The sequence below is a fragment of the Myotis lucifugus genome, unplaced genomic scaffold (assembly GCF_000147115.1).
Source record: "Myotis lucifugus unplaced genomic scaffold, Myoluc2.0 scaffold_447, whole genome shotgun sequence".
In the NCBI taxonomy this organism is placed as follows: domain Eukaryota; kingdom Metazoa; phylum Chordata; class Mammalia; order Chiroptera; family Vespertilionidae; genus Myotis; species Myotis lucifugus.
This window is the reverse complement of record NW_005871495.1, coordinates 45,556-68,737: the sequence shown is the minus strand read 5'-3', so window position 1 is coordinate 68,737 and position 23,182 is coordinate 45,556.

Here is a 23,182-nt window from a genome sequence, read left to right as displayed (position 1 = left end):
TGTCTACCCACTCCGCGCAGGGAAGTTTCAAGTGCAACTCGACTACCCCGCAAGCTTCAAAGACGAGCAACCTCCTGTTTCTGCTCGGCTCAGACAGCAGGACACAGATTCTTCCGGTCAAAGGCAGGGAAGTCCCTGAGAGGTGCCGAGCCCCAGTCACGCACATAATCCTTGTCTCTGGTTATTTCATTTCCTTTCGTTTTTATGCTCTGACTTTCCCAGCGTTCTCCTAGGTCTGTGACATGGTGACCTGGGAACCTGGGGACGCAGACTCCAGCTGAGGTCAGAACTCCAGAGAGAAGGTGGGTGGACGAGGTGTGGTCTTGGGAGACCCAACGGTGTAATTGCTGCCCCTAAGGCCTTCGGTGGAAAGGGACGGCCAGCCAACTGCAACAGATGCTGTACGGGGCTGAGCGGTGCCGCCCCAAGTCCATGTCCACCGGAACCTCACAAGGTGACCTTCTGCCCACGGGTTGTCGCAGGGGTGGCTGTCAGCACGAGGTCATCATGGACCAGGCAGGACCCTAAATGCAATGCCTGGTGCCCTTATGAGAAGAGAGGCCACGTGTGACACTGTGACTTAGAATCCACTAGCCGGTGTGGCTCAGTGGATAGAGTCGGCCCACGGACTGAAGGTCAGGGGTTCAATTCCAGTCAAGGGCACGTACCTGGGTTGCAGGCTTGATCCCCAGCCCTGGTCGGGGCGTGTGCAGGAGGCAACCAATTAATGTGTCTCCCTCATGCTTCTCTCTCTCTAAAAATCAATGGAAAAATACCCTCAGGCGGGGATTAACAACAAAACAAAAACCTACGAAGTATCTATTTGATCTTCTTCCCGCTTTCGGCCCAGAGCACCTACAGCCCTTGGCGTTTCCTAAGTGGTAAGAGCACTGAAAGCATCGTTTGTTTTACTGTCTGGCCTTTGACCCTGTTCCTGAAACCCTTGTAACGAGCGGGGTGATGGAGTGTGTGTTCCAATGAGGAGACTCGGGTGGCTCCCGGGTGAGGGCGGGTCACCGTCACCGGAAAGACCGAGCCCTGATGAGGGCATGGGACTCTCAGCACCGCCCGCTATGGCCTGGAGGAGGGAGGAGGCTGCCAATGGAGTCAATGATCCAACATGACTGCGCGGCGAATCCTCCATAAACCCCCAGAGTACAGGGTCCGGAGAGCTCCCCGATCACGTGAGCCCTTCCATGAGCCGGAGGATGCCTCCCCACCAAGTCCCCCTGGCGCATGCAGCTCCTCTCCGGGCCGCCCATCTGAGTCCTTTATCGCAGCCTTTTATAAACAGAGGGTTTCTCCTAGTTCTGGGAGCCACACGAGCAAATGAATGGAACCCGAGGAGGGGTTGTGGGAACCTCAGGTGGACAGCCCATCAGTCAAAGCACAGGTGACGGCTGCCGGGGGAGTGGCATCTGAAGTGGGCGGGGCAGCCTTGTGGGGCTGAGACCTGACCTGTGGGGTCTGCTGCTCTCCCAGGTAGACAGGGTCAGAGTGGAGTTAACTTGAGGGACACCCAGCCGGGGCCGCGGGGGATTGCTTGGTGGGGAAAACGCCCAGACATACGGCGGCCCGCGTGTCGGAGGTGAAGCGCTCTGTGTAAGTAAAGGAGACCTAAGGAGGAGGACAGACTGACCTTTTCCAAGACCCCGTGCAAAGACGCTGATGCTCTGACCTCCACCTCCAGCCTCCCAGATGCGGGAGAATAAACGCCTGTGGTTTGAAGCCGCCGAGGCTGTGCTCGCTGAGGTCCTGTTGGCAGCAGCCACAGGAAACTGATACAGATGCTGAGCTAAGAGAGCGCTGGCGAAATGTCTAGGAGGCCTCTCGTTCCCTGCCCGCCCGTCTTCCCCTTTGTTGACTACGGGATCCTTCCAGAAGCTTGCAGGACCTCCTCCTCCTCATGTCCCACACCCATCGGCCACCACATCCTGCCGCATTCTTCGCTCAGACAACCTTCGCTCGCTCTGTCTCTTCACCCAAAGTTCAAGGTCTTCTTCGCCTCATGTTGCTGTGCCCAGTACAGCTCCTGGGACACACCCAGGACTGACTAACGGCAGCCCCATTGCTCCATCATGCTGGCCGGCCCAGCACCTCCCATCGCCCCGCCTCCCATCACACACCCCTCTGCGGTCCCTGCTCAGGGTGCCAGGGGCCCCCAGCAAGTCCTCACATTCCGGTATTTCCTTACCACCTTCGCAAGCTCCGGAACATCATTCACTCATTTCTCTAAGACAACCAAATACATGTATCGTATTGAAAAGGAAACGCTATCAGTAGTGTAAGTAGAGTTTACCAGCATCACTAGCCACAGAGGGACGACCTTGACAATCAACTCAGTGAAGAGGGGGAAGATGAGTTTTGAAATTCTTGCTAAACACTGGCCCTGTGCAAGGCTCTTGGGCTAAAGCCTGCTCGTTTCCTGTTAAAAAGCAACATGAGCAGGTGTTGAGACAGTAAAGACGTGCTAGAGCCAAGCCTAGGGCCTCACCGAGGGTGAGGATGACTGGACGAGGATGAAGAAGGGAGGACTTTATCCCTGTGTGATGCACGTTTCTTCACCGCTTTGCTCCGGTTCCACCAAAACCGGAAGGACTTTGTGCATCAAAGGACACCATCAAAAAAGCAAAAAGATGTATCGTTGGCGAATATTTTCTCCCACTCAGTGGGTTGTCTTTTCATTTTGTTGATGGTTTCCTTTGCTGTGCAAAAGCTTTTTTGTTTGGTGTCGTCCCATTGGTTTATTTTTCCCTTTTGTTTCCCTTGTCCAAGGAAAAATAGCAGAAAAAATATTGCTGTGAGAAACGTTGGAGATTGTACTGCCTATGTTTTCTTCCAGGATTTTTATGGTTCCGTGATTTAAGTCTTTAATCCATTTTGAGTTTATTCTTGTGTATGGTGCAAGTAGCCAGTCTAGTTTCATTTTTTTGCAAGTATCTGTCTAATGTTTCCAATACCATTTATTGAATAGACTGTCTTTACCCCACTGTATGTTCTTGCCTCCTTTGACCATGAAGGTATGTTTTTATTTCTGGGCTCTCCATTCTGTCCCATTGATCTATATACTTGCTTTTATGCCAGGACCATGCTGTTTTGATGACTACGGCCTTATGGTATAGTTTGATATCAAGTAGCATGATTTCTCCAACTTTGTTCTTCTTACTCAAGATTGCTGAGACTGTTTGGGGTCTTTTGTGGTTCAATATAAATGCTTGGAATAGGTATTTGTTCTAGTTCTATGACATATTCCATTGCCATTTTAATAGGAATCTCATTGAATCTATAGATTGCTTTAGGTAGTGTGGACATTTTAATGATGTTAATTCTTTCTATCCATGAACATGGTATATGCTTCCACTTACTTGTATTGCCTCAGTTTCTTTTTTCACTATCCTATAATTTTCCAAGCACAGGTCTTTTACATCCTTAAATTTATTCCTAGATACCTTTTTTGTTGTTGTTGCAATTGTAAGTGGGATTATTTTCTTAGTTTCCTTTTCAGATAGCTCATTATTGGTGTATAAAAATGCCACTGATTTCTGAATATTAATTTTGTATCCTGCTACTTTACTGAATTCATTTATCAGTTCTAGTAGTTTTTGGTGGGGTCTTTAGTGTTCTCTAGATATAGTATCATGGCATCTGCAAATAATGACAGTTTTACTTCCTCCTTTCCAATCCGAATGCCTTTCATTTCTTCTTCTTGTCTGACTGCTGTGGCTAGAACTTCCAGAACTATGTTGAATAAAAGCAGTGAAAGCAGACATCCCTGTCTTGTTCTTGATCTTAAGGAAAACACCTTTAGTTTTTGCCCATTGAGTAGGATGTTGGCTGTGGGTTTGTCATATGTGGCTTTTACGATATTGAGGTATGTTCCCTGTATTCTCACTTTGCTGAGAGTTTTTTTTTTTTTATCATAAATGGGTGTTGAATTTTACCAAAAGCACTTTCTGCATCTATTGATATGATCAAGGGATTTTTATCTTTTGTTTTGTTTATGCAATGTATCACATTTATTGATTTGTGGAATATTGTACCCCAAATTTATAAAGAACTTATACAACTCGACACCAAAAAAACAAATAACTCAATTTAAAAAATGGGCAAAAAACCTGAATAGACACTTCTCCAAAGAGGACATACAGATGGCCAACAGACGTTAAAAAAGATGCTCAACGTCACTAATCACCAGAGAGATGCAAATTAAAACCACAATGAGCTATCCCCTCACTCTGAGGTACATACCCAAAAGAAGTGAAATCAGGTATTGAAACAAAAACCTGTGCACGAATGTCCGTAGCAGCATTACTCACCACCAAAATGTCTAGCAGCTGATGAATGGCCAACCCACAAACAAGTGGTCTATACATACAACAGGTCTTGTTCAGCTGTGCAAAGAAGGAAGTATCGACACGTGCCGCAGCTCGGACACCTCAAACACATGGCTGGGTGGAAGAGACCAGACCAAGTGTCCATGTGCCGTCTGATTCATTGATGGGGAATATCCAGACTGTGTACGTCAACAGAGACAGTGGCAGCCAGGAGCTCGGGGAGGGGGGTTGGGGTGGACCACTTACTGGGTACAGGGTGTTCCTCTGGGTGAAGAAAATGTCAAGAGTCTTGACTCAAGACAATAGTTGCACAACATTGTGCCTGTGCTAAGGGCCGCTGAACTGTACTCGTGAGCATGGCTCATACGATGGATGTGAATTTCACCTCAACAGCGAGAAAGCATCTCATGACAACAGACTGTGCTTTAGGACAAAAGGCCCCACCCCCCGCCTGGCAGCCAAGACCCTCGCGGATGTAACGTCATGGGAAGCGCTGGTTGGGGGCTGTGCACACATGAGGAAACTGAGTCACACATCTGGGTAGATGACACAGCCTCCTCCCATGGACTAGGCCAGTGATGGCGAACCTATGACACGCGTGTCAGAGGTGACACGCGAACTCATTTTTTTGGTTGATTTTTCTTTGTTAAATGGCATTTAAATATATGAAATAAATATCAGAAATATAAATCTTTGTTTTGCTATGGTTGCAAAGATCAAAAAATTTCTATATGTGACACGGCACCAGAGTTAAGTTAGGGCTTTTCAAAATGCTGACACGCCGAGCTCAAAAGGTTCGCCATCACTGGCCTAGGCAAACGCTCTGGCGTGGTGGCCGGTGGGGAGTTGGAAATGGTGCTATAGACGAGTAGTCTAGCAGACACAAGGGGCCCCTACACAGGCTTCCCGTGTCTGCACCTCACCCCTCTGCAGTAATCATTTCTCTGAGGAAGTCCTGGCCTTAGGTTCTGTGGGCCCCGTTGTGCCGAATTACACGGCAGGTGTACGCCGCCGATCACACTATTAGCAGTTACACGACGCAGTGTAGACTGACCAAGTTGGGTCTCATCCCTTTCGCTCCGAGTTGAAGGCACGGGCGGCCCTCCAGCCCTTAGGCCCTGAGTGGACGGAGTAAAATGTACTTGACTTTCTAGCAAAGTAATTTTAGGCCTAAAAGCTGCTTCCCGGCATTAGTGTGCCGCCTTCTACTCCCCTCCCCTCTTTTTTACACTATTATCAGGTTGAATGTAACAGGGGATAGTTTTAAAATACCAACCACAGAGCATACCTTTAACATTGACAGCGCCGATATATATTTTTAAACATATTTGCATTGATTTCAGAGAGGAAGGGAGAGGGAGAGAGAGATAGAAACATCAATGATGAGAGGGACTCATGGATCGGCTGCCTCCTGCACGCCCCCTACTGGGGATCGAGCCTGCAACCCAGGCCTGTGCCCTGACAAGTGTCTAATCAAACCGTGACCTCCTGGCTCATGTGTGAACGGGCGGTGCCAATATTTTTTTTTAAAATATATTTTATTGATTTTTTTACAGAGAGGAAGGGAGAGGGATAGAGAGTTAGAAACATCGATGAGAGAGAAACATCAATCAGCTGCCTCTTGCACACCCCCCACTGGGGATGTGCCTGCAACCAAGGTACATGCCCTTGACCGGAATCGAACCCGGGACCCTTGAGTCCGCAGGCGGACGCTCTATCCACTGAGCCAAACTGGCTAGGGCAGTGCCAATATTTTTTAATGCATCAGCAAATATCGGGGAAAGTTTGTTTTCCCAGAACATGGCTGACGTTTTAAATTGGTTTCCCAAAGAAACCCAAATGGCTGCTCTCCTGCGGAATCAGGAGGCCACGAGGGAAGAAGTAATGAGGCCGGGGCCTGGGCCCGGGCGGTCACACGCCGAGCGCTTTACAAGAGTCACCTCCTCTCGGCCGCTCCGCCCCAGGAGGACCGTCCACCTCACAGAGACTGTCACTGTCCCAGGCCTCAGAGCGAAAGGGACGGGTCAGGACTTGAACCCGGTGTCTGAGCCAAAGCCCACGCTACTTTTCAGGAGTGTTTGTAGAGAGACAAACATCACACATGAGATATACTGTCCACTGCCCTCGCTGGTGTGGCTCAGTGGGTAGGTCGGCCTGTGGACTGAAGGGTCTGGTTTGATTCCTGGTTAGGGCACAGGCCTGGGTTGTGGGCTCTATTCCCGGTGTGGGGCGTGCAGGAGGCAGCCGATCGATGATTCTCTCTCATCACTGATGTTTCCCTCTCTCCCTCTCCCTTCCTCTCTGAAATCAGTACAAATACACTGAGTGGCCAGATTATTATGAGCACCCCATCAGTACTTCATTGACACTTCCCAAAATGCTGAATATTGAAAACTTCCTAAGCAAAAAACTCTCAAGGTTTTATTATTATTATTATTTGCATAACTAGGTCACTTCATTGTACTGATGGGGTGGTCATCATAATCTGGCCACTCAGTGTATATTTAAAAAAAGACATATTGTCCACAAATATTACAAAACGAATTGATGTCACCCATTGGTTCAGATCACTTATTCAGAAGCAACAGCCTGACCACCTGCCATGTGTCAGGCGGGGTGCCAGGCGGGGCACCAGGCGGGGTACCAGGAGCTGGGAAGACAGAGATGAACAGGCGAGGGCACCACCTCCTGCATCCAGGTTCCCGTATCACTGACTTCTCCTGCCAACCCGCCCACTGTCACGTCTCCCTCCTCGGCACAGTTTCCCATCCCGGGGGCCCCTGCAGTTCAGGGCGGGCCCGAACCCCACTTCTCCTGAAGCATCCTCTTACCCAGGCGCCCTCTTACCTACGCGGTTCCCTTGGGAGCTCCCAGGTGGCCACCTGTATCCAAGCTTCCGGGAAACACTGTCTCCGCCCAGCTCCTGGGACGGCCCGCTCCCCCTGCTCCCCAGCACCGCGAGGTCACACCACACACAAACAAGGGGGGACAGTCCGGGAACTGAACATCCAGTCTCGCTCGGAAGACACACCCGCTCTGGATTTTGGAGCGTGGCCACCGGGGGCACGGCCTGGACGCCCTCCCGGGCAGCGCCGGCCTGGCAGCCTGCAGACACCGGGCAGGAGGGACCAGCTTCCTCTGCAAAGGGCGCTGATTCACCAGCAGGAAAGGGGATGGACCGAGACACCACCTCTCCAGCCCCGGATCCTCGGTCATGTTCCCCGATGGCACTCCTTCCCTCAGATGCCATCAGGCTGCCTCCTGCTGCTCCGCCAACAGGGGGCTGACTTTCCCAGCTTCTCAGGGGCCCTTGTTCTAAGGGCGTTCCCACGCTGTCTCCCCAGGGCCCCGCACCCCGCCCCCGCCCCCGCCCCCGCCCCCGCCCCCGCCCCCGCCTGGGGGGCGCCAGGGGCAGGACACAGAAGGCCTCAGTTTGCCTCCATCACGAGGTGGCTCCTCAGCGGAGGGGGACCGGGATTCAGGGCCTGATGTACAGACGCGGGAGCCCCCAGAGGAGAAACAGCAAGAAGAAGCCACGGGACTGGGAGCCGGAGGACTTAAATCCCACGAAATCGAGGGACAACTTCCGAGCTGCCCAGGCGGCGCTCTGCAGGGCGGGGGTGAAATACACACGAAGAGGCTCCACGCTGCCTTCCCAGGACCCTGTCCCCAGCGCAGCCCAGCCCAGCCCAGCCGCACAGGCGAGAGACACAGCGCCAGACCCAGCCTCCTCGGGACCGTCCGACGTCCACACGAAGCCCTCGCATTACAGGCGAATGCGATGACGTGTTCCCTGGACATGCAGGGAACGTGCACGTTCCTAACAGCAAAGAGTTAACTTTTAGCGGAAACACAACAAAGCAAACATGTGAACTCCAGATCTATCCGGGTGTTCTATGGGCCCGAACGCACAGGCCCCTTCCAGCTGGGCTCGGAGAGACGAGGGTGGCAGGCCTGGCCGGCAGCTTCCTGCCCGGGCACCGTCACCGCCCAGACACAGGGTCTCAACGCTGCTGAGCATGCGGGGCAGTGAGCCAAGGGGCTGGGGGCATCCTTCCGGGAACGCGGCTGCCCGGCCGGCGTTGAGTGAAGGGCCGGAGCCTGCGGGGCCCCCTCCGGGGGAAAGCCTGGCGTGTGGGGATAAACCGGCTAAAAGAGCCCCTTTTCTCACGCAGGCTCCCGGTTGTCTCAGCAGGAGGCCTGTTCCACCGTAGGTTCCAGAATAACGTGTAGGGGAGCCGTGTCTGAGTTTACCGCGTAGCAGCGTTAGCCACGGACAAGTAATCTGAACGTTTACAAACACACATTCTCCGGAGGACACGCCGTTGAGTGTGACGCAGCCTCAGGCCACAGCAGCAGCTCGAGAGAGAAAGGAGGGACGCAGCGAGAATCTCCCCGTCCGGGTGCCGTGTCGGACGCTCGCCGAGCCAGCCTTCCTGGCAAACGCTTCCCCAAACGCCTGGATAATTTGCAGATGAGGTGAGAGATGCACGTCCAAGATTTTGAGCGTAATCTCTTCGATTCAAGAACATTTAGTTTGCTCAGTGGTTAGAGCAGCCGTGGGCAAACTACGGCCCGCGGGCCGATTCCAGCCCGTTCGAAATGAATAAAACTAAAAAAAAAAAAAAAGACCGTACCCTTTTATGTAATGATGTTTACTTTGAATTTATATTAGTTCACACAAACACTCCATCCATGCTTTTGTTCCGGCCCTCCGGTCCAGTTTAAGAACCCATTGTGGCCCTCGAGTCAAAAAGTTTGCCCACCCCTGGGTTAGAGCGTCGGCCCACAGACCGAAGGATCTCGGGTTTGATTCCCAGTCAAGGGCACATACCTCGGTTGCTGGCTCGATCCCTGGCCCCCGTCGGGGTGCGTGTGCGGGAGGCAACCAATTGATCTGTCTCTCTCACATCCATGTTTCTCTCTTTCTCTCCCCACCACTCTCTCTCTAAAAATAAAAAAAATAAAAATCAGTGGGAAAAAATATCCTCGAGTGAGGATAAAAAAACACACAAAACATTTAGTTATTGTATTTTAAGCGAAAGGGAAAGTACTTACACATTAAATAGCAACTTAAGAAGAGGAAGACATAAAACCAGCCTGAGTCACTTGCACAAAACCGCAAACCCACCTCCTACCTGGATGTTCCCAACGGGTAGCGTAAGCTCACACGCAAACTCGACAAAGAGCGGACCTGCCGTGCCTCGCCTGCACGCTCAGGGAGGAGCAGCATGAGATGTGAGCATTTAAAAGCCTTTGGAAAATGCACTTTTCTCACAACCTAAACCAGCGACGGAAGGAACGTTCCGGAAGTCCCCCTTCACGTCTGTGTTCTGCATCCATGCACACCCCCAGAGCACAGCTTTCGGGGGGCCCCTCGGTGACCGACTCGTTCAAACCCCTGTGCACAGCACGGAGTCTCACGGGCGGGTAAGACGGACATTTCCACGCAGGCTGCCGCGGGAAGGCAACGCATTATTTACGTGGCGTTTCCTTCGTCACCACCTTCCCAGGCCCGCAGCTGCTGGCCCTCAGGCGATGCCCTTACACACCAGAGCCCAGCATCCGGGGCAAAGCGATTGGACAGATCGCTCATTTCTAGATGAAATGCAGACTCGCACGTAAATTTATGATTCGCAGAGGTGGAGTGACTTTTTTAAAAAAAATATTTTTATTGATTTCAGAGAGGAAGCGAGAAAGAGAGAGAGATAGAAACATCACTGATGAGAGAGAATCATGGATTGGCTGCCTTCTGCACGCCCCCTACTGGGGATCGAGCCTGCAATCCGGGCATGTGCCCTTGACCGGAATCGAACCCAGAACCCTTCAGTCCATAGGTTGACACTCTACTGAACCAAACCAGCAAGGGCGTGACTTTTATTTTTTTAATTTCAAATAAATCTGTGAGAAAGGAGGCATACGATCCAGTCCGGCTACTGGGAGCCACGCAAGCGGGTCCCTGGCTATTGCTGCCAGCATCCCCACGGGGCAACCAGAACCCGGGTGCCCTGGGCCCGCGAGGAGGAGGACGGGGGGAGCCACCCAGCACCCGCAAGGGCAAGGGCAACCCCAACCCTGACTCCCCTGGGCTCCGTGTTTCGTCTTCAAATATAAGTGACAGCTAATGTTGCACTTTCTAAAGATGCTTTCGAGGCAAAGCTAAGTTGAAATGTAACCTGAATTGAAGAAAATGTAAGGACACCTATTATTAGTGCCTGTCCCCAATGGGGTTTAAAGATAAAATTCTTTTGCCCGGCCCGAGTGGCTCAGTGATTGAGTGTCAACCTATGAACCAGGAGGCCAGGGTTCAATTCCCAGTCAGGGCACATGCCCGGGTTGTGGGTTTGATCTCCAGTAGGAGGTGTGCAGGAGGCAGCTGATCCATGATTCTCTCTCATCACTGATGTTTTTATCTCCCTCTCCCTTCCTCTCTGAAATCAATAATATATATGCATACACACACAGACACACACACACACAGATAAAAGTCTTTTATTCTTGTTTTTCCTACTCCGCAGAAGAGCCATTCTATTTCTGGCAAGGCCGCTGCTTGGGAGTGTGGAAGCCTCATATCAAAAACACCTGTTTCCTTTTTTCCCACGGCGCTTCCTAAAACATAAAGGGAAACGTACCCCAAGTTCTACGCCCAGGCCTGTTCTCCGCACACTGCAGCCCGCAGCTGCCTCTCTACCAGTTCTCCGTCTCTCGGGGCAAAGCGGGAGGTCCTCGACAGCGTCTTTAGTTCGCGTTCAGTGGGTCGAACATCGGGGCAGCGTGGACGCGGTTAGCGGTGCAGGCACCACACAGGGGCCCCGGACGGACAGACTCGGCGTCAAGTCTGTCCGGAGGGCACGAACGCACCCGCAGCAGGTGGGCCTGGGGCGCAGTTGGCGGCAACGCCTGCCTTCGTGTGTGTTTAAAGCCATCCGTCCCGCACCAGCCCCAGGCTCCGGCGTCCTTGCTGTCCTAGACTCTGAAGTGCGGTGTCCCGGGCACTTGCCTTGTGCCGAGGACCGTGCTAGGGAGAGGCAGACTCTGTGCTAGGGACTCCCTGTTGCTTCTGCCTCCAGTGAAGACGCACCAGCAACGTCCCAGAGACGGTCCTGTGCGGCGGGACCTCTGCGCGGGTTCCCAGCGGCTCCTGGGCCGACGATGCCCGTGAGGCATCACCCTCCGGTGAGGATTGAAAAACAAAACCAGACAGTGCGTCAGAGCAGCTCCTCCAGGCGCCTCCTCCCTGCTCATGACGTCGATGGTCACATCAGTTGTCTGCAAATCCCTTTCTGTTCTCAAGACGCTGCTTCTCATTCATTTCCTGGTGAAGAGGAATTTCTGAAACAACCACCGAAAACCATCTCTGCTGCAGACGGCCCACGTGCTCGCCTGCAACCGGCTCTGAGATCTCTTAGTCCCCCCCCAACCCCCGCCGGGGACCATTATTCCCCCGTTGCCATGGTGATGCTGCAGCATCGCTGCCGTGTTTGACTGGGTCCCACAGCAGCCACAGCACTCGCCTCCATCGAACCATTGGCTCCCCGAACACGAACACCTGGCCGTGCTAAACTTCGTCAGTGAACTCTGAGCTCCATTCCCCAGTGGTGATGTGCAGAGCGAGTTTTCTTTTATTGATTTCAGGGAGGAAGAGATAGAAACATCAGTGATGAGAGAGACTCATCCATCGGCTGGCTGCCTTCACTGGCTGCCTCCTGCACGCCCCACACTGGGGATCAAGCCGCAACCCGGGCCTGTGCCCTGACGGGCAATCGAACCGTGACTTCCTGGTTCATGGGTCACTAGCAACACCAGCCAGCTGGACAGTGATTTAGAACAAGAAGAGGCATCTTAAAAAACCTTCATGTACTCCCTTTCCTTAACTTTCGGGGAGTTTCTTACTGTGTCCAATGACTTGAGAAACGTTTTTTTACAAAACGTAAAAGTAAGAGGCCTGGAAGTGAGGAACTGAACGCGTTCATCGTTGCGAGTTCACGTGAACTGACCATTTTCAAAGCAACAGCATAGTTCTGGTTTGCTTTTAATTTGTGAGTAGTGCACACACACACACACACACACACATGCACTTATACTAATTCCTGAGCTCTCCAACTTGTGAAGTCTGGATTAAAAATAAAAGACAGATGCCCTTGCTGGTTTGGCTCAGTGGTTAGAGCAGGGGTGGGCAAACTTTTTGACTCGAGGGCCACAATGGGTTCTTAAACTGGACCGGAGGGCCGGAACAAAAGCATGGATGGAATGTTTGTGTGAACTAATATAAATTCAAAGTAAACATCATTACATAAAAGGGTACGGTCTTTTTTTTTTTTTTAGTTTTATTCATTTCAAACGGGCCGGATCCGGCCCGCGGGCCGTAGTTTGCCCACGGCTGGGTTAGAGTGTCGGCCCTCGGACTGAAGGGTCGCAGGTTCGATTCCTGGTCAAGGGCACGCACCTCGGTTGCAGGCTGGATCCCCGGCTCAGGTCTGGCACGTGCAGGAGGCAACCGATTGATGTGTCTCTCTCACATCCATGTTTCTCTCTCTCTCTCCCCCCACTCCCTTCATTCTCTCTGATCAGCGGGAAAATATCCTCAGGTGAGGATTAAAAATGAAACCAGACAGACACTCTCCATTGGCCTCCTCAGGCTCCAGGCCTGGTCTCCTAAGGGCTGGACCAGTCGGGTGCTGACCTCGCCCTGAACTCCAGGAGGCCGGTCCCCTGAGGTTCAAGCCTTTGCATTCGGATGGTGGGATGGTGTCCAGCACTTAACAGCCCGCATCGGAGGAGGGATGTGGAGGATCACCTCACGGCAGGTGGCAGCCGGGGAGCGCGTGGCTTCATGGCCTCACCTTCCGAGCACACTCGAGCTCACGTGGACACTGGGGCCAGCGGCCGGCTGTCCTCAGCGCCTGCCGCACACGGTCCCGAGGGCTGGCCTGGCTCCCGGGGAGCCGGCGCCCACAAAAGGGGACTAGCCACCTGGACTGGACTCCAGAGGCCGCTCCTTGGAAAAGGAGGGTCATTTACGAACGCCCAAGGTCAAGGAAATGACCGATCCACGTGTGGCCCAATCACGGCGTGAACCTGAGCTGGGGGCTCTCGGCCCGAGCCCTCCGGTCTTTGCTCTGTCCCCGTATTTGCTTGGCTTTTGCTTTGTTTTCTTCTTTCTCTTTCTTCTTTGCTCCCCACGATGAAGACTGCCAGGTGGGGCGAGGAGGAGGGTTGTTGTCTCAGGGACGGAAGGGAGATTTCTGTGCGGAGGAAGGAATGCCGTGCCCGTGGGGGCCTCGGCCGCCGGCCGCCAGCACCAATAGGCACCCTGCTCACAGCACCCGCTCCCAGAGAGGGGGGCGCCGGCAGTTAGGGAACCCGCAGCAGGGCGCACGGCCGGTGCTGAGTGCGGAGCCTGCGTGCGTGGTGGGGAGTGCGGAGGGTGCGTGGAGGGTGTGCAATGGGGTGTGCAGTGGGGTGCGTGGTGGGGAGCGTGGAGGGGTGCATGGAGGGTGCATGGAGGGTGCGTGGAGGGTGTGTGGAGGGTGTGCAGTGGGGTGTGCAGAAGGGTGTGCAGTGGGGGTGCGTGGAGGGGTGTGCAGTGGGGGTGTGTGGAGGGGTGTGCAGTGGGGTGTGCTGTGGGGTGTGCAATGGGGTGCGTGGAGGGTGCGTGGAGGGGGTGTGCAGTGGGGCTGCCCTGCACCCCCTGCCTCCTCTTTCCCCGGGAGGAAGGGTTTCAGCGCTCGGCTGCAGAGGTGGAACGAGCCCGAGGGTGGAGGCTGGGACCGGTGCCCGCTGGGTGGATGGGAATCGGCAGGCGTGGGTTCCGGGCTCTGGGCCCACAGTTAGAAAACATGGGGCATCTTGGGGTAAAGGCTGAGGGACTGCAGGGCCAGGGTCCTGAGCGATTTGAATGGATAATGATCCAGAGTCAGTCTGAGGCCGGACGAGGCAGGGCACCCACGGGTGTGCCCCCCACCCCCGCCCCGCCCGCCCCACATCCTCTCTCAGCGTGTTTTCGGCTGTGGGAGAAACGGTTCTCACAGGCCAGGTGTGGCGATCCCCCTCGGATGGCCCGTCACAGGAACGGGGTTTCTAGCCCCTGAATCCTGGGGGTGGGGGCAGGAAGGAGAACCACCATCGAAAAACAAAATCAAACCCGGCCGGTGTCATGAACCAAGAGGCCACTGGTTCGATTCCCGGTCAGGGCACATGCCCGGGTTGTGGACTCGATTCCCCGGAAGGGGGCGTGCAGGAGGCAGCTGATTAATGATGTTGCTCTCTCATTGATGTTTCTATCTCTCTCTCCCTCTCCCTTCCACTCTGAAACCAATAAAAATCTCAAAAACAAAACAAAACAACCCACCACTATGACAGGTCTGCAGAGAGACCGCAGGAGAAAGGAGAAAGCTTTTTCCCTGCTTTTTTGAAATAGAGAGCCAGCCTTTTACGGAGCCGACGGTTCAGGGTAAGTGCCCCCCAGGCGCTGGAGACGGCAGACAGAGTCCTCTGCTAACTGCCTCCTGCACTCCATCCGCTCCCGCCCATCCATTCACTCGTCCCTCATTCATCAGCGCCTGCGGAGTCCTGAGGTCAGCCAGGTATGGGGAGAGGGGGGTGCAGCGGGGGTTCACAGACAACTGGGACGCGGCTGCCCTCCGGGCTGACACCCCCGCCTTCACAGCAGGCAGGGAGCCAGCCACACGGCCTGGTCCCGCCCCCTCGGCCAGACTCCAAGCGAGCATCCATTTCAAGTTCCCTGTCACGCGTCATAGACATGACGATGCTAAAGCAGGAGAGAGGAGTTGGGAAGGAATCTGCCCTCCTGACCGCAGCTGAGCGGACGGCTCGCGATCAGGGCCCCTCTGCCCATGCAGCTTTTCAGTTCCCAGGATTAGTCTCTCATCCTCCTGAATCCACACCCTCGAAGGAGGCCCTCCCCACGGACTGCAGGAGCGCGCCATCGGGGGCTGAGACCCGCTGCGACGGGTGCCTGCCTCTCACAGAATCTGGGATCCGGTCAGAAACGTCTACGAGCCCATTTCCTCCGTCGTCGGCGCGTCCGGGTTCATCCGGCCACCGGGCCCTGTGACAAGGGGCGCGGTCACGCTTTTTCAAATTCCCATGGACTCCGCTGTGGTCCTTGGACAGAGGCAGTTTTATAAAATGCGTTGTAGCCTCGGTGAAATGAAACAGTGAAGTGTTTTTAGCTCTTTCAGATGAATTTCAGAATTCATCAACACGTTCTGGTGAATAACGAGACCCCTTTGCACCAAGATCGCAAACGCCAGAGTCGGTGCTTGGGTTGCTGGTGCAACACTAGGGCTGCTGACCAGGTACCCGGGTTTCTGCGGGAGGTACTTGGATTTCGGACTCGATACCTGGTTTCCAGTGGCCGCCCATCAGCAGATGGAGCAGTTGAGGCTGCTGGTCCGGTCCCATAGCTTGCCCCTCAGAGCATCTGGGCTTCCCCAGGGCTGGGGAACGGTGAGCAGCACCCCAAAAAAGGTGGTCTCCTCTCCAGGGAAACCAGCTCCAGGGGCCCTGAGCCCAGGCCGCAGAGTCGGTTAGAAACAGATCATCTTGAAAGAAAAGCACCCCTCACCGCCCCCATCTGCTACCCCTGTACTTTCTTTTTTTTTTAATGTATTTTTATTGATTTCAGAGAGGAAGGGAGAGGAAGAGAAATGTCAATGATGAGAGAGAATCATTGATCGGCTGCCTCCTGCACACCCTCCTGGGGATTGAGCCCGCAATCCAGGCATATGCCCTGACCGGAATCTAACCTGGGACCCTCAGTCCACAGGCCGATGCTGTATCCACTGAGCCAAACCGGCCAGGGCTGGGGCCCCATCTTGATAGACAGAAGGCTAGAGCCTTGCAGAGGTGGGCGACTCGGGAGAGGGGGCACCTTGGGAGGTGGGCGACTTCATGAAATCCACAGGGCGACTGAGGCTGGAGGTCGGGCCTCCTGACCCCGGGGTCACCCTTCACTCTCACCCCGCTCCTTTGTGGACCCTATTGTTTCTACCAGGCTGACTCCATAGAGCAGGCCGCCTCCCTGCCGCCCCCCCAAAACCATCCTGTTCTTCTCTGACTTGCACCACCTCCTGCCCCACGGGACCGCTCCGGCCTCTGCACGCACGCCCATCGTCCCGGTGGTCTGAGCCAGGCTGGGCGGGACGGGTCACTGGCCTGATGGATGGCCGCGCCCCTCCCTCCTCTGAGGGGCGGGCTGAGGTGAGGGGACGCAGAAGTGGGCCTGAGATGAGCTATGGCTCCGGGAGCAAAGGCGGCTCCTGGGGGCAACTGTGAAACGAGACTGTGCCTCAGACCCCAGCTGGGCGGACAGCGCCGCTCGGAGTAAACAGAGCGGACGGGAGGAAGCGTGACACACACGGTGTGGACACTGGTTATGTTCCCGGGCTTCCGCTGGGGAAACGACCGCACAGCCCCCAAGTGGAACGGGCTTGCCGTGACATGAAAAAACTTCACAACTTTCAAAGCCATCTCGATAGAAGCAACACTGGGGGGTTTGATGGGGCACAGGCTCCTCCAGGGAGAACACGGGGGTCGCGGGATGAGACCATCACTGCCATTTCCTAAGCTGGGAATGTCCCCAGGGCCCGCGCCCCACACGCTCGGAGGACTGCAGTGCTCAGGTTATGATCAAAAACAACTCTTTAAAGGAAACAGGACTTGCCCAGCTGCTGTGGCTCGTGAACCAGGTCACGTTCGATTCCCGGTCGGGGCACAGGCCTGGGGGGTAGGCTCCGTCCCCCGCGTGGGGCGTGCAGGAGGCAGCGATGGATGATCCTCTCACATCACGCATGTTCCCATCTCTCTCTCCCTCTCCCTTCCTCTCTGATATCAATAAAAATGTATCTTAAAAAAATAAAGGAAACGTGACTCAATCCTCAGCTCAGAAACATTCAGCCCTGGGTAGTGACTCACTCATCAGAAATTAAATAAATCCGCCCACGACGGGAAACTGCATCCCAGAACGTCAGGTGGCTTCACCCTGGAAGGAAGCAACCGCGGGCCCTGGAAACGGCGAGGATTCTCAATGGATCCCGCTCCCACCGCGAGCCCCCGGGGCCGACTCCCTCCCAGCCACGCACGAGCCCGGCTGTCTTTCACGGAGAGCTCCCAGGAAGAGGGGGGCGGGCACTGGGGGTTTCCATGGTTTCCGACCAGATGAAGAGATCTGCCTTCCCAGGAGCCACTTCTTCAGGTCAAGGACACCCTCCCAGTCCCCCAGACGCCCGCCCCCCAACCCCTGCCCGCAGGGACCTCAGAAGAGTGGGCAAAGCGCCTTCGTTCCATTAACTGATGCGCCTGCTCACGGGTTAACATCAAAGCCCGTGGGCCCCCCGCCGTCCCTGCCCGCCTTCCAGCCACATCTCGGAAAGGGTACCACGGCCTTTCAAAACCCTTTCCCTTAGCAAACCCTCCTCCATCGGTTCCTGCCCCTTGTGCAGGCGTGGCCAAGCACCTGCACCTAAGAAACAGCGGCGAGAAAACGCCCCAGGCGGCTTTCCAAGTGGAGAGTTCAAAACAGGGACGGTCCACGGACACACGGCACCCCACGAGGGAAGGCGGCGGCAATGGCCCCGGGCACGCCACACACAAGCCGTGGCCGCGCCGGGGGCATTTCTGCTGTGACCTCAACACCACGAGAAGCATCACCCGGGGTCACAGAACTCGGTGCCTTGAAGAGACCTTTAAATACTCGCACCGCCTTTTACTTTAGAGACAGAAGGTGTGACTCGGGACGGTCTACGTCGTTCAGCGCTGGAGAGCTGAGCCGTGTTTCTGTCCACTCCTTTTTCTAGGCTCCTCTCGGAAACACGCAATCAGAACTGGGATCTCGACCTCATTCCTCAAGAGCTTGCACAGCCCCGAGCCCGCGGGGGTAAGCGCCGGGCGGGCGGGTGCACGGCCCGGCCACGGGCCAGGCGGCGGGAAGGAAGCCTGGTGAGTGTGCGGAGAGAGATAGAGACCGGACTGGTCAGCAGATCGCACGCGGAAATAGTAGGGAAGCCTGGCCAAGATCAACGCGGGGAATCGGGAAATTGTTCCAAAATACAACTGTCTGCCAGTGAACTGTGAGCGGAAGAATCCACGGGACATGCTCTTTTTTGTTAACGTGCTCCAGGCCTTGAAAAGCTGCAAAGTCATACTTTTCATAATGGAAAATTTTATTTTCTTTTGGCTGGCGGGGACCTCCCCTTCGGTGGAGGGAGGACCCAGCGCAGCGCAGGGACCCCCGGCCCACAGCCCACCTGCCTGGGTTCTCGCCTTTCGGGTGGAGGTGAGACACGCAAGTACACGGCCTCCGGGCGCCGCTGAGGCCCAAACCAGACAGTGAGCTTGAGCGGCTCTGTACTGTCACCTGCTCTACCTGCCCGCGTGGGGCCATAAACGCGTTTATCTTTCCAGCATAAGGCCTTCCATGTCAGTTATCTGGAAAAACAGGAAAGAGATCAAGTCCTGTTTTTCGTGACTAAATATTTCCACCAACATGGCGTCTTTAAAAAATTAATTTCTCTGCAGCAGCACGGGAACATGGGAGCTTTAAAGAAGTACCATTTCTGATAGCAGATCAATCTTCATAGAGTTGTCTGAGCTCATTTGAATACGTCGACATATTGCTTTTAAGTTGTTAGAATTCAGTAAGCCCATCATAAAATAACACAAATGCAAGTTTTGGGGTGGTTTTTGTTTGTTTGTTTGTTTGTTTGTTTGTTTGTTTTTGCTTATTCTCACTTCTATTCAAAACAAAGAGAAGAGAAGCAACTCAGGGAATCCATCGTGCAATTGGCTTTTGTTCAGTAATTCCACAGGGGTCTTCCCTTTCCCCATATTTAAATACTTTACCCTAAACTCTGCATCATAATAAGCAGGTTTAAAAATATATATACATATGTATATTTGTATTAATGTCACACAGGAAAGGAGAGGGAGAGAGAGACAGAAACATCAATGATGAGAGAATCATGGATCAGCTGCCTCCTGCACACCCCACACTGGGGATCGAGCCCACAACCAGGAATGTGCCCTGACCAGGAATCAAACCATGACCTCTTGATTCATAGGTCAACTCTCAACCACTGAGCCACACTGGCTGGGCCTAATAAGCAGTTTTAAAAAGTCATTTCCAATCAGCAGTTTGGAGCTGAACGCATCTCATATCCTTGGCTCAGTGTCCCAATGCACACGGGGACGCCCCCAGCGGATGGGGCAGGAGCTGGGGCGAGCCCCCGTAGCCATGGGGATCGGCTCACTCGCCTTCCCTTTGCCACCAGAACTCATTCCCCAGCCCGTGGCTCGGTGGGTCTGAGAAACCTTTCTGTGACTCACACCGAAAAGGCTCTATCAATCCCTGCCCTCACGAAGCGTGGGTGATGCCGCCTCCTGGGGGTCCGCCGGGCCTGCAGCTGACGGACACCATCTGCTCCTACAAGGTGAGGACAGCCTTGCACCCAGCACGCGGGCCCCGCCTCGTGGCCCTGAACACAGGCTCCCCGGCGACCAGCTCCCTGCCCCCTGCCCTGGCACCTCCCCCTTTCTCACCAGGTCCCGGGGACCACATGCCACTTCCCAAGTCCTGTTGTCAGGGACAATGGGAGGGCGGTCTGGGTGATAGAAATAGGAAATGTCCGCTTCACAGGGGTGGGATGTTGATGTGCGCGGCCGGCCCAGGGCCCCACAATGGTCGGGGACTGTTTTCCTCCGAGGCGGGCCTGCCCTCGGGTTCCTGGCGGCCTGACAGCCAGCAGCCCAGGCACTGGCTGGTGGAGCCCGTACTAGAGGTTTCCTGCGGCCACGCCCAGATTTCCTGCCAGGGCTGGGCGAGGTTCACCCGCTGCCGCCTGCCAATTTCTCCCTTCCCCAGAGCTTCACGCCGCATCCTGGAGCCCAGGTCTAAATGCCTTAGAGGATGTTACCACTGCAACCCCGACGTAAACCCTCACAAGAAGGCTCTGCTCGAGCTTCCCTTTACCTCTCGTGCTCCTGGGGCGGCCCCGGGGAGCCATCCTGGCCGGCGACCATCCATGTTTTCCTGCCTGCGGCTGCCAGGGGGTCTCTGGAAGGAGGATTCCGGCTCTGAGCTGGGCCTGCTGGGAGCTGGGGCCGGGCGTGGGTTTATGTCGGGAAGCTGTGTCCTGTGCCCCCAGAGGGGAAACTGTGACGCTCCTGCCCAGGCCCCGGTGCCTGACCAACCATGACGCAGCAGACTCCTTTCGGGAAACTTCTCGGAAGAATGCGGGACTTTCCTGGGGGCGGGATGGAAGTGGAAGTCAAAGGATGAGTCTGTCTGTCACCAGCAGCTCCAGAAACATCCTTCTAGGTGGCTGGCGGCTTCCTTCTCATCCAGTCTCCAGGCGACTCCCTGCTCTGGTGGGAGAAAGGCTTTTTGCTCAGAAAGGAAACCGCGGGATCCAAGGATGCTAATAAAAGCCCAGGCACCGGCAACGGAAGGAAGCGGGAGCCGGATGTCGAGCGAGTTGTCAGATCTTCGGTGTTGCGCGCATCCCACGGGTTTCTGCAGACTCAGCGCAGACGTGGAGCGCGATCGGGTCGGTCAGCAGGAACGAGCCGGCCGGGGCGGGCGGGGACCGAGTGGTCCCCCGGCCGCTGCAGAACACGCTTCACTGAAAAACTTCCAGATTTTTTTTTTTTCTGTCCGGCCATGGTGGCCACTCAGACCAACTCCAAGGAAGAAAAATGACCCGGAGGACAAAAGTCACACGTGTTGAAACGGGTGGGGGAGGACGCGTGGAGCGTGCCGGAGGACAAGGCTGGTGAATAAACATTCCTGGTTAAATTTAAAACCGAATTCAGTGTTATTTAACAGTAGCACTTAATTTAGTTTTCTTTTATTCCCTCCGTACTTCCATGAACCAAAGGGAAATAGTCAAGATACCCCTTGGGATGACAATGTAGCGCCTCGAATAGCCCAGAGCACATATTTAAACCTTAATTCTGTGCCTTCCCTATGGTCTGGATTCTGAAGTTCCATCGCATTATTTAAATACCATGCAACCGAGAGCCTCGGACTTGCAAACAGTCTCCCCGTGAGGGAACTGTGGTCATATCAGATGACGGGTAAGAAATATAGCACTACTTCCGAAGTTTATTTTTAAATACATATTTTTTTTTAAAAAAAGAAAAATATGAGAATGAGTGGCTGTGCTAAAAAGACTCCTCTGAACCCAGTTTAACTGGGAAAATGTTTGACTCTCTAAAAAAATTCAATTATTAGCACAGTACCGGTTTATTGAATGAAACAGGAGGAACAATGGCTAGGAAGGGAAAGTGCTATTGCTATCCATGGAGTCCCGGCATGCACACTGCTATCCAGGTAAACGCCACACTTTCGCGATGATGTTACTAATTTCGCGATGATGTTACTAATAGCAATGCTGAGTGCTTACGCTGAGTCACGGAACTTCAATGTCACAATAATCCTAGGAAGTGATGATGGACAGGTGGGAGGGACGGAGGCAGGCAGAGTTTGTGGGCTCCCTCTGCAGCCAGCCCCTCACGTGGGGACAGTCTCCATCCTCAGGACACTTACTCTCTCCCGTCCTGCTCAGGGTGAGCTATTTCTTATCTTATTTTATTGATTTCAGAGAGAGAGGAGGGGAGAGGGAGAGAGAGAGAGAAACATCAATGATGAGAGAGAATCATGGACTGGCTGCCTCCTTCACATCCCCTACTGGGGTCTGAGCCCTCGACCCAGGCATGTGTCCTGACCAGGAATCGAACCTGGTTTGTGGGTCGACGCTCAACCACTGAGCCACCAGCCAGGCCAGGGTGAGCTATTTGACTCAGAAGCAAGTTTCTAATTCCACAAATTAGAAATAAACTCTTTTCTGTGAGTTGAAATCCGGAAGCTCTGGACCAAATGTTTAGCAATGGAAATGCCATGGGCTAAAACCCAGTCTGATGTTCTGTCCCAACGCCCAGCGGGCAGATTCCAGAGGCGGCGGATCAGGATTCCAGAGAGAGATTCCTGGATCAGGAGCACCTTCGCGCCAGGACCCCAGCTTCCCGAAGCAGAACTTCCCTCTCGGAAATGGAGGCAAAGGACGGGCCGAGGAGAGGGGGTGCAGCCCAAAGCCGCTCTGGCTCCCGAGGGCCTGTGGTGGGAACGGAGGTAAGACGCGGCCTCCTAGAGGATGCTGTGACCTTCGCCCCGTGGACGAACTTGTGAGTCTGTCGCTGGCTTTGAGGCGATGCAGGCAGGTGGGGAGCCCCGGACTCACGGGTCCCAGGCTCAGCTGAGAGAACTGCTGCCCACGCATGGCCACAGGTCAACGAGCCGAGAGGCCAGGCGGTCCCAGCGGGGCGGGTGGCAGGGCTGGGTGCGGAGGGGCCGGCGCTGAGCCGAGCGCCAAGGGAGTCAGGTCAGCCCCGGTGACCCATCAGGATCTGCACCTCCGTTTCGGAAGGAGACGGGGCGGTGGGGCCGGACCCTCAGAAGTTTCCCCCCAGCACGGTGGGGACCCCCGCTTTTGATGAGCGTGTTAATATCCCTTCGAACCCGCGTGAATGAGCCAGTACCTCTGGCTTGAGACGCGGAGGCGACAGGGACTGCCGACTCCTTGTACCTGAGTATCCCACGGATCTCATCCCAGCCATGACCCTTCTCTTTGGTCCCACGGCCGACACTTGCCCAAGGAGATGGTGTCATTCAGAACGGACAGCAGCCAGTGATGATGCGACAGACGGTGGACAACACGACCGGCTTAGAGGCAGCACCTGCAGACTTCCCTGTTCTCTTCTCTGAAATCGCTGACGACAGTTGCCATTCCTTCAGAGAGCAGCAGCCCACGACGAAGATGCCTTTCATC